The 9,413-nt window shown below is 46.9% G+C and overlaps 1 pseudogene; it reads right to left on the bottom strand.

The window, feature by feature from the left end:
* Window positions 1-7,454: 7,454 nt before the first annotated feature.
* Window positions 7,455-8,828, bottom strand: LOC123811850 (annotated as a pseudogene).
* Between the last annotated feature and the right edge of the window lie 585 nt (window positions 8,829-9,413).

Genomic DNA, 9,413 nt, shown 5'->3' with positions numbered 1-9,413 from the left:
CCCTCTCCCTCCCCCAACTACCTGCCAGGGCAGGGTGGTGAGACCAGATTCCGGCCTGAGCTTTGCCTGCCCCCGGCCACTGCCCCCACATTCTTCCAGCCCGCCAGTAAAGCCAAGTTCCTGCTCCACGCTTCTTTGCCTCCCTGGAAAAGTCCATTCCCAGGTAATTCCCTCCAGACTGTGGGGCATCAGGTTCTCAGTGCTCGGCCATGCTTGTCAAAGCGTTCTGACACTCTAATATCGTGCAGCTTTGCTCAAATGGCAAAGCATTTTTCAGAAGGGTCAGAGACACCCTTCCCACGGGGATCACTGCGGCAGCAGGGGCCAAGTTGAAAGTGTACTGGACCTGGGAGCCAGGATCTCCGGCCCCGGTTCTTTCCGACACTGCCACTAACTGGCTCCCCACTCTGGACCTGAGCTTCCACAACTGTGAAGTGGGAGTGACCTGGGTGACCCCAACGTTCCTCCTCACCGTGGCCCTCTGAGTCTTCAGAAGCTGCTCCAAGCTGAGCGCAACAGGGCCTGGGTGCAGCTCACCTCCAGACTGTGCTTCCCGGGGCCTCGGCCAAGCCTTGGGCTTCCTGCCTGGTGAGACCCGGGCACAAGGGGCCTTCACAGAGTCTTCCCGTGGTTTTCCTGGGGAGCAGGGGCGGGGAGCCTCGCAGAGCTAACACAAGGCGTCGTCTGTGCTCAGGCTGAGGGAGGCGTGGACAGAGTGGCCCCTGGGGACTCTACCTTGCCTCTGGATTTTTCCGTGGCCTTTTTCAGAGCCTTTCCTTTGATCACCGAATAACCCCGGGCAGGAGGGACCACAAGGACAATGAGCTCCACTTCACATTTGAGGAAGCAGAGAAGCTGAGGTGCCTTAGGGGGTGATACTGGAGGACACAGTAATATCAGAGCAGTGGAGAGTGTCTGCTATGCTGCCATTTAACCTAAGACTCTCAAACTTTTCACTTACAAGAGTGAACTCTTAACTGCTCGGGTAGTCTGCCCACGCTCCGTGGTGAGAGAGGCTTGAGGACACCTTTGGGCACGAGATGGGACCCAGGACCCAAGTTAATGCAAAGGCATAGCCCTAAGGGATCCACAATGGACCAGGTGGTATTCTAGATCTTTCTGTACTTCATCTCCTATCGTCTTTACAGCAGCCCTGTCAGTCAAGGATCTTTTGGCTCATTTTGGAGAGGGAGAACAGAAGGCTGAGCGTCTACACACAGCCAGAGGTCAAACTCGGGTTCCAAGTTATGTTCTTCCACCACCTGGTACCGCCCCCTCGGCTGTGGGTGTGGCTCCAGATACTGGTTGTGTTCTGCAGTCCCCGCCCTCCATCCAGACAGCTGGCCTATGGGGGCAGGGCAGGCTGGGACCCCAGGCTCTGATACAACCGAGAGAGCCAGGGCAGGAAATCTCTGGGTTTGAGAAATGTGTTTGAAATCCCCTTCCTTAGACCAAAGGGAGTTTTTACAGAGAAATATTACAGAGATTAAAGAGTTACATACTTTTTAAAACCTAGGGAAACTAGAAGAGAGACTTAAACATTCATCAAATCTCTGGAGGGAAGGTGTCTTTTATTAAACTTGGAAATCATCAATGAAATCACAAAGGAAGGATTAGCAGGTATGACTACAGAAATATGTAAATTTTCTGCATACTTAAAAAATGGCTGAAAAGGGCAAGTGGGGAGACATGTTGACAGCAATGAAGGGAGAGAAGGGATGGTCTATTTTTATTTATTTATACTCTGCCTCTTTCCTTAAAAGTTTCGAGGAGGGAAGATTATATAAAAGCTCATACAAACTGACAGTTTAAAAACAAAAAGCCTTTATATAAATAGGCAGGGGGCATTCTACATAAGAAAGAAGCGACTGACAAAAACCAGATTATAAGTGGTAAATGGATTTTCAGAAAAATGTCCAACCGGCTAATCACCAAAGAAATGCAAAGTTAAATAGGAAAATAAAAACCATTTCAAATGACACCCAGTGCTCACGCAGGTATGGTAACAATTACACATTACTATTCTTAAGGAAGATAATATGGCAAGAAGCTACCAAGAACAAGGAAAATATTGGTTCTCTTTGACAGAGTAATCTTACCACTGGGGATTTATGCCAAAGATTCTAAAATGTGAAAAGAGTTAGATGCACAAAGATGCTCATTGCAGCATTAAAAAAAACAAACAAATAGCTGAAAACTGAAAATGCCCAAATGTCCAAAAACAAAGAAATGGTAAACTCAAGTTTGCCCTAGCCACTCAACAAAATACATTGCAGCTAAGAAGTCCACAGAGACCTATGGCAAATACAAATGCAAAACAGCAAGAGCAAAACGTTAAGTTTAAAAAGCAGGATATAGCCCTGGCTGGCGTAGCTCAGTGGATTGAGCGCGGGCTGGGAACCAAAGTGTCCCAGGTTTGATTCCCAGCCAGGATACATTCCTGGGTTGCAGGCCATAACCCCCAGCAACCGCACATTGATGTCTCTCTCTCCCCGCCCCTCTCTTCCCTCCCTAAAAATAAATAAATAAAATCTTTAAAAAAATAAAAAAATAAAGCAGGATATATAATTAGTATTATATAATGTATGTAGTACGAATACAGCCTCGTAAAAAAAATGCACACACACGACAACGAGATGCACGCACACGACAACGAGATGCACGCACACGACAATGAGATGCACGCACACGACAGTGAGAAAGGCGGGTCTGCCCCCAACCTGTGCGGGGCCTGGGGCAGGCTGCACGTGGAGACCGCACCGCAAACGCCTAAATACTAAATAATTAAAAAGTATTGTTTGTTAAATGTGTATTAAATGGATTTAATAATAATCATTTAAACTAACATAAAATAAATATAACATTAAATACTTTAAGTAATTTATTACACATTAAATTGTTAAATAATTCAAGCAAAAATTGTCAAATAAAATGGCGAATGTCCTCCTACCTTGTGATAAATTAAGCTGTATACCGTAATCCCTAGAGTGACCACTAAGAAAATAACTCAACAAGTTTAGTTTAAAAATGAACTGAGGAATTAAAACAATGTGCTAGAAGAATATCTGCTTAACACAAAAGGAAGCAGAAAAGGAGAACCAGAGAAGCGGGGAACAGTCATGAGATCTGTCAAAAACAAAGAACAAAATGGTAATCCAATCATATCAATAATTGCTATTATGGGCTGAACATTTGTGTCTTCCTCCATTTTCATATGTTGAAGCCCTAACCCCCAAGGTGACAGTATTTGGAGATGTGGCCTTTGGGAGATATAGGGTTTAGATGAGGAAACGAGGGTGGGGCCACATCATGGGATTCGTGCCCTTGTAAGAAGAGGAAGACCAAATCGCTGTCTCTGCCATGTGAGGACTCAGGGGGAAGGCAGCCATCTACAAGCCAGGAAGAGAGTTCTTTCCAGGAATCTGCCAGCATCTGGATCTTGAACTTCCCCGCCACCAGAACTGTGAGAGATAACTGTCTGTTAAAGCCCCGCCTAGTCTACAGGATTTTGTCGTGGCATCCCAACCTATCTAAGACAATTGCATTAAATCATAGCAGCATTATTTGTAAAAGCTCCAAACTAGATAACTCAGATGTCCATCAGCTAGTGAATGGATGAGCGATGGAATACTAGTCAACAATTAAACAGGAATGAAGTACAGCCCTGGCCAGGTGGCTCAGTTGGAGTGTCGACCCATACACCAAAAAGGTTGTGGGTTCGATCCCCAGGCAGGGCACATACCCAGGCTGCCTATTCAACCCCCGGTTAACCCCCAGTTGGGATACATACGGGAAGCAACCAATCAAAGTTTCTCACATCGATGTTTCTCTCCCTCTCTCTCTCTGTCTTCCTTTCTCTAAAATCAATAAAAATCATATCTTCAGTTGAGGATTTTTTAAAAAGGAATTAACTACTGATACACATTGTAATATGAATAAGCCTCAGAAACATTATGCTAAGGGGGAAAAGCCAGGTACAAAAGACCACATGCTATACAATTCCATTTTTAAGACATGTTCAAAACAGGCAGCTCTATAGTGGCTGGGGCTGGCAGTGTAACAGGAATTGACCGCAAACGGCCACAACAGCTTTCTGAGAGGATGCTAGAAATGTTCTAAAACTAGACTCTGATGGTAATGGTGATGCACAACTCTGTAAACTTACTTAAAAACCCTTGATTAAAATGCATATTTTAAATGGGTGAAATTTATATAAATAAATTATATCTCAATAAAACTTTTTAAAATATGCTAAATTTTAAAAATTGTACTGCAAATGCACATAATGGGATAAAATATTTGCAAATTATGTATCAGATAAGGAACTTGTATCCAGGATATATAAAGAACTCTTACAATTCAAAAACAAATGACTCAGTGTAACAATGGACAAAGGATCAAACCAGACATTTCTTCAAAGAAGATGTGCAGACGGATGCCAAGCACATGCAAAGATGTTCGGTGTTACTAAGCATTAGGAAGTGCAAATCGAAACCACAAAACCACATGAGCTGACACCTCACACTTGGCAGGAAGGGTGAAATACAAAAGTAGATAAGTAAGTGCCGGCGAGCATGCGGAACCCTCGGCCCTCATGGAGGGCTGGAGGGAATGTAAAACTGTGCCGTCACTTTAGAGAACAGTTTGGCAGAGCCTCAAAGTTACACATACAGTTCCCGTACAGACCAGCAATTACCACTTCAGTATGCACTCAAGAAAAATGAAACTCCTGTCCCCACAAAAACTTGTATATGAAGTTTGTAACTGCCATATTTGTAACAGCCCAAGCGTGGAAACAACCCATGTGTCCATCGTCTGGTGAGTGGATAAATAAAAAGCGGTACACCGTAAAATGGAATATCGTTCATCAATAAAAAGGAATGAAGAACTGATACATGTTACAATGTGGATGAACTTTGAAAATATCATGCTACACGCAAGTAGCCAGTCACAGAGGACCAAATATTGATTAGGCAAATACATAGGGATAGAAACCAGCATAGCAGTTACCTATGGCTGGGAGGGGTAGGGAGGGTGACAGAAATGTTCTAAACGTGTGGTGATGATGGCAGAACTTTGTGAACAAACCAAAAACCATTGAACTGTACATCTTACATGGATGCATTGTATGGTATATGAATTATTGCTCAATAAAGGCGTAAAAAAAAATCCAAAATGACAGTGCATGCTAGTGACACTGATGTCACTTCCGTTTTCCCAGAATCCTCATGTTGGCATAATCTTGTCTCCATAAATTCTTTCCAAAGCAACTAGGGGACTCTTTTTGCTGCCCTCCCATCACACATGCCCCGGCCTCCCAGCTTTGCCTTCCTCATGCCACTTCTCAGCCTTTGTCCCTGTCCTCCGGGATGGCATCAGCAACCCCACGAGTCATCCCAGACTCCTCCCTCTCCCATACCCCGCACCTCACACTCATCCAAAAACCCGGTCCATTTTTCTTCCTAAATGTTTCTTAAATGTACTTGTCCTCTGCACTACTTACTTTGCAGATCAGCGTCAGTGCTGCTTGAAGGCTCCAGCAGCCTCCTCACCGGCCTCCCTGACTCTGGCCTTGTCCTGTTTCCATCTTCCACACCGCAGCCAGATTCTCCTATTTAAATGACAGCCAGCTGGGGACTCCCCACTGGCCAACCCCCTGCAGGTTGTGGTCTCCAGCCTCACATCTCCCTGCCCCCACATTTGGAGCAGCCCTGCCCTAGGGGCACTCACTGTCACCCCTTGCTGGCCGAAGCTCTGCATTCCAGCCTGCAGGAAGGGGAAAAGGAGGAAATGTAGGCCCAGCAAGTTCTTTTCAAAGAAGTAGCACTGAAGTTGCACACATCCTTTCATTCCATGCCACTGGTAACAATGTTGTTCACATTTGGCTGCAATGAAGACTGGAAAACAGAGCCACTAGCTGGGTGAACGTCAGGACAGGCTGGTTCATGGGACATCATAGATTCTCCCATACACTGCTGGGAGCCACCAGGAGCTGCCTCCTGAGCCTGACTCTATACTTCGGGGTGCCAGAGGCTTGGCCACATGGGGACTACATCAGGTATCTGCCATCTATAGCTAACCCCCCAAAACCTAGTGGCTTAAAGCAGTAGCGCTCTTCTTGGCTCATGATTCTGTAGGTCAGCAGTTTGGCTGGGCTCTGTCGGTGGCTCTGCTGCTGGGGTCAGCCGTGCAGCTGTCGTGGTCTGGTACTTTGACTAGGGTGGGCTGTCTGAGGTGTCCGCACTCACATGTCCAGAAGTTGGCAAAGAGGGTAGGACTTTCACATCTCATCCAATCACCTGGGGAGGCGAAGTGCTGCTGTTGATTAATGTTGACCCCCTCCCCCACAAAAGATATGCCCATGTCCTAATCCTCAGAATCTGTCATGTGACCTTCTTAGGACAAAGGGTCCTTGCAGATGTGACTAAGGATCTTGAGATGAAATCATCCTGGCTGATTCAGGTGGGCCCTAAATCCAGTAATTAGTGCCCTTATAAGAGTCATGCAGAGGAGAAGACAGACACAGGGGAGAAGGCTGAGTGAGGGTAGAGATGGGGATGGGAGCGATGCAGACAGAAGCCAGGGAACACTGAGAACCCCCAGAAGCTAGAAAGATTTCCCCCAGAGCCTCTGGAGCAAGTGGGGCACCAACAATCCCTTAGTTTCAGACCTCTTGTGAGAGAATAAATTTATGTTATTTCTAGCCATCAAGTTTGTGGTAATTTGTTATAGCAGCCTTAGGAAACTAATACAAGCACATTGCTCACAACACAGCCTGCTGGGCAGCAGGACCTGTCGGTAAGGCGATTTCCCCGAGAAGGCAGGGCAGCCCATTGGCCACATCAGCACAGACATTATTCCCCCGCCAGTGGGTGGGCCCTTCTGCTCTTTCCTGAGCCCTGCGATGTAAGAGGACTTGAATCCCGGTGTCCTACTTACTCCTCAGCATTAGCACACGTGATGCTTTTGAGAAGTCTCAAGGGTAAAAGGAAGGACCAAGATGGATAAGTAGCTTAAAAGAGGATTATCAGATCACCGGGAGTGTTTGGTTTGGCTGCTTGTCTCTGAAGGATGCAGAGTCCTGAGCACGCGTTACGGGCTGAGGGGAGAAGCGAGGGAAGGAGAGGAGACGTGCAGAGTCACACCCTCGATGCCCAGTGGACCATGCTTCTATTCACGCACATCAGAGTCACGGAGGTTAGCGCTGAGAGGGACCTTGGCATTTCTCCCATCACTTTATGGATGAAGAAGCAGAGAGGGAAACGAGAGGAGTGACTTTCCTACAGCAGATTTCTCCCAGCATCCAAACCCCTCCTCTTCCCATGGGTCCAGGATGTCAGTGTGCCCTTGGCAAAGACAACTGTTTTTTAAAACTGCCTTATTTATGTCTCTATGCATGTAAAAGGTCTCTTCTCTTTTTCCTCTATTCCTGTGCCCTCTCCCTGTTTCCTAGATACAGTGGTTTATGAACCCCTATTTCTGACAAGTACAGTGGAGGGGATGGGGGAGGCCGCTCCGCTGGGCAGACGGGAGAAAACGCCCTAGAAGCTGTGTGGCTCCTCCGGGCTGGCCAGGACCGCGGCACCTCGCTGAACCCTGCACGTTCTTTGGCCTCCAGGAGAGAACCCTGGAGTCTTTCTTCAGTTCCCTGCGTTCCATGCCAGCATGGTTTGAAGTCAGATTCTGGAAATAGAGTCACTTGCACAAGATTCAGGAGGCCAAAGACAAGAGAAGCCCTTCTTCTCTGAACTGGCAGGGCGGGCGCAAGCTTCACCACATCCTCCCGGCAAGCACTTTCAAGCTGCTCTTTGGTGTTGCTAGAGGCTGAGATGATCTGAGCCTCTTTTTTGTTTTTATTTTTACAGTGAAACATTTTAATATTTAGAATTAGCCAGTTTAGATGATTCCAATTTTGTTGGCAACATCCAAAGCACTCTAGTTGGGAGCCAGTTGAACACAGGCCTCCTTCTCTCCGTCAGGCCGGATCAGGAGGTTGACCTTGGCCATGTCAATGTCACAGAGCTTCTTCGCAGCCTGTTTGATCTGGTGCTCCTTGGCCTGGACATCCACAAGGAACACTAGCGTGTTGTTGTCTTCTATCTTCCTCATGGCTGACTCAGCACTTGGGGGAACTCGATGATGGCGTAGTGGTCAAGCTTGTTTCCCCTGGGGCTCTCCCTAGGATATTGGGGCTGCCTTCAGAGCCGAGAGTCTTCACCGCACTGGAAGGTGGGAGACAACTGATCTTCTTCTTTTTTCCTGGCTGAGGACCCTTTCCAGCAGTGCTTTCTTTGCCTTCAAAGCCTTGGCTTTGGCTTTGGCTTTGGCTTTGGCTTTGGGAAGGGTTGGGACTTCTTTCTTCACTTTTGGCACCATCTTCATGAGAAGGCTGATGTCAGCATCTTCTCCGAGATTCTGGCACTTCCTGACTCTGTGGAGTTTGATGGTGGCTTCCCCGACCTGCTTTCATCCAGCCCTCCCATCAGTTATACAAGCCTCTAAATCCTCTGCATTAAAATCCCACATATTTAGGATTCCCAGAGTATCTCCTGTTTTTCTGACCAGACCCTAATGGACACAGATAAAGAAGAAATGTAAAATGATGTGGGGGGAAAAACCCTTCTGAAATGTAAAAGTTTTGTCTTGGAAAGTGGAAGTTTTTATATTGACAACCTGGCCCTCAAACCATTGTTTCCTAGGTTTGTTTTTTTGTTTGCTAGGAACCATCTGAGGTGTGTGGCCTCAGAACCATGAATTGAACATCGAAGCTGTCCTCTTGTTGCAGGTGGGCACAGGTAACCAGGGTTTTGATGATCGTGAACAATGAATTGAACTGAACACACAGTTTATAGCAGAAAGAGAGCAAGCAGAAGAGAGCAGATTTATTAAGCAATAGTATACTCTCCAGAACGTGGGAGCAGGCCAACTCTGAGCAGAGATTGACCTCAGTGACTGGAGGGATTCTGTTCTTATAGGTGGATATTGCCTGGTTAGTTTTGGTGGGCTTTTACTGTGCATGTACAAGTACTTGTATTACTTTAAGCTACTGCATATGTGTTCCCCCATGACTGGCGACTGGGGGGAGGGGTTCACACAATGGTAATTTATTATAGTGCCATTATAATGAAGCAGAGGTCAAGTATCTTCGTCTGCGCAGGTACAGTCATGATTCATCACGATTCAGTACTTTTCCAGAAAGCAGGGACAATCCGTCTTAGAACAGGGTCACTGTCCTACACTAGAACAGGGGGATTTGTCTCAGCCCTGGGGTGCCTCCAGAGTTCCCGCCCTCCTGCCTCTCTCCGAGTGGGCGCTCCAGAAAGGAAAGCCCCCTGCCACACCCATACTCACCATCACGACAGAGATGCCAGAGAGTCGTGGGCAACAGGGCCACTGAGGGCGAGAGTCCTCCT

This window comes from Phyllostomus hastatus, unplaced genomic scaffold (assembly GCF_019186645.2).
Source record: "Phyllostomus hastatus isolate PE091 unplaced genomic scaffold, TTU_PhHast_1.1 phas_scaffold_78, whole genome shotgun sequence".
NCBI classification, from domain to species: domain Eukaryota; kingdom Metazoa; phylum Chordata; class Mammalia; order Chiroptera; family Phyllostomidae; genus Phyllostomus; species Phyllostomus hastatus.
Note: the sequence above shows the minus strand (reverse complement) of the source record. Positions and strands in the feature narration are given on the sequence as shown.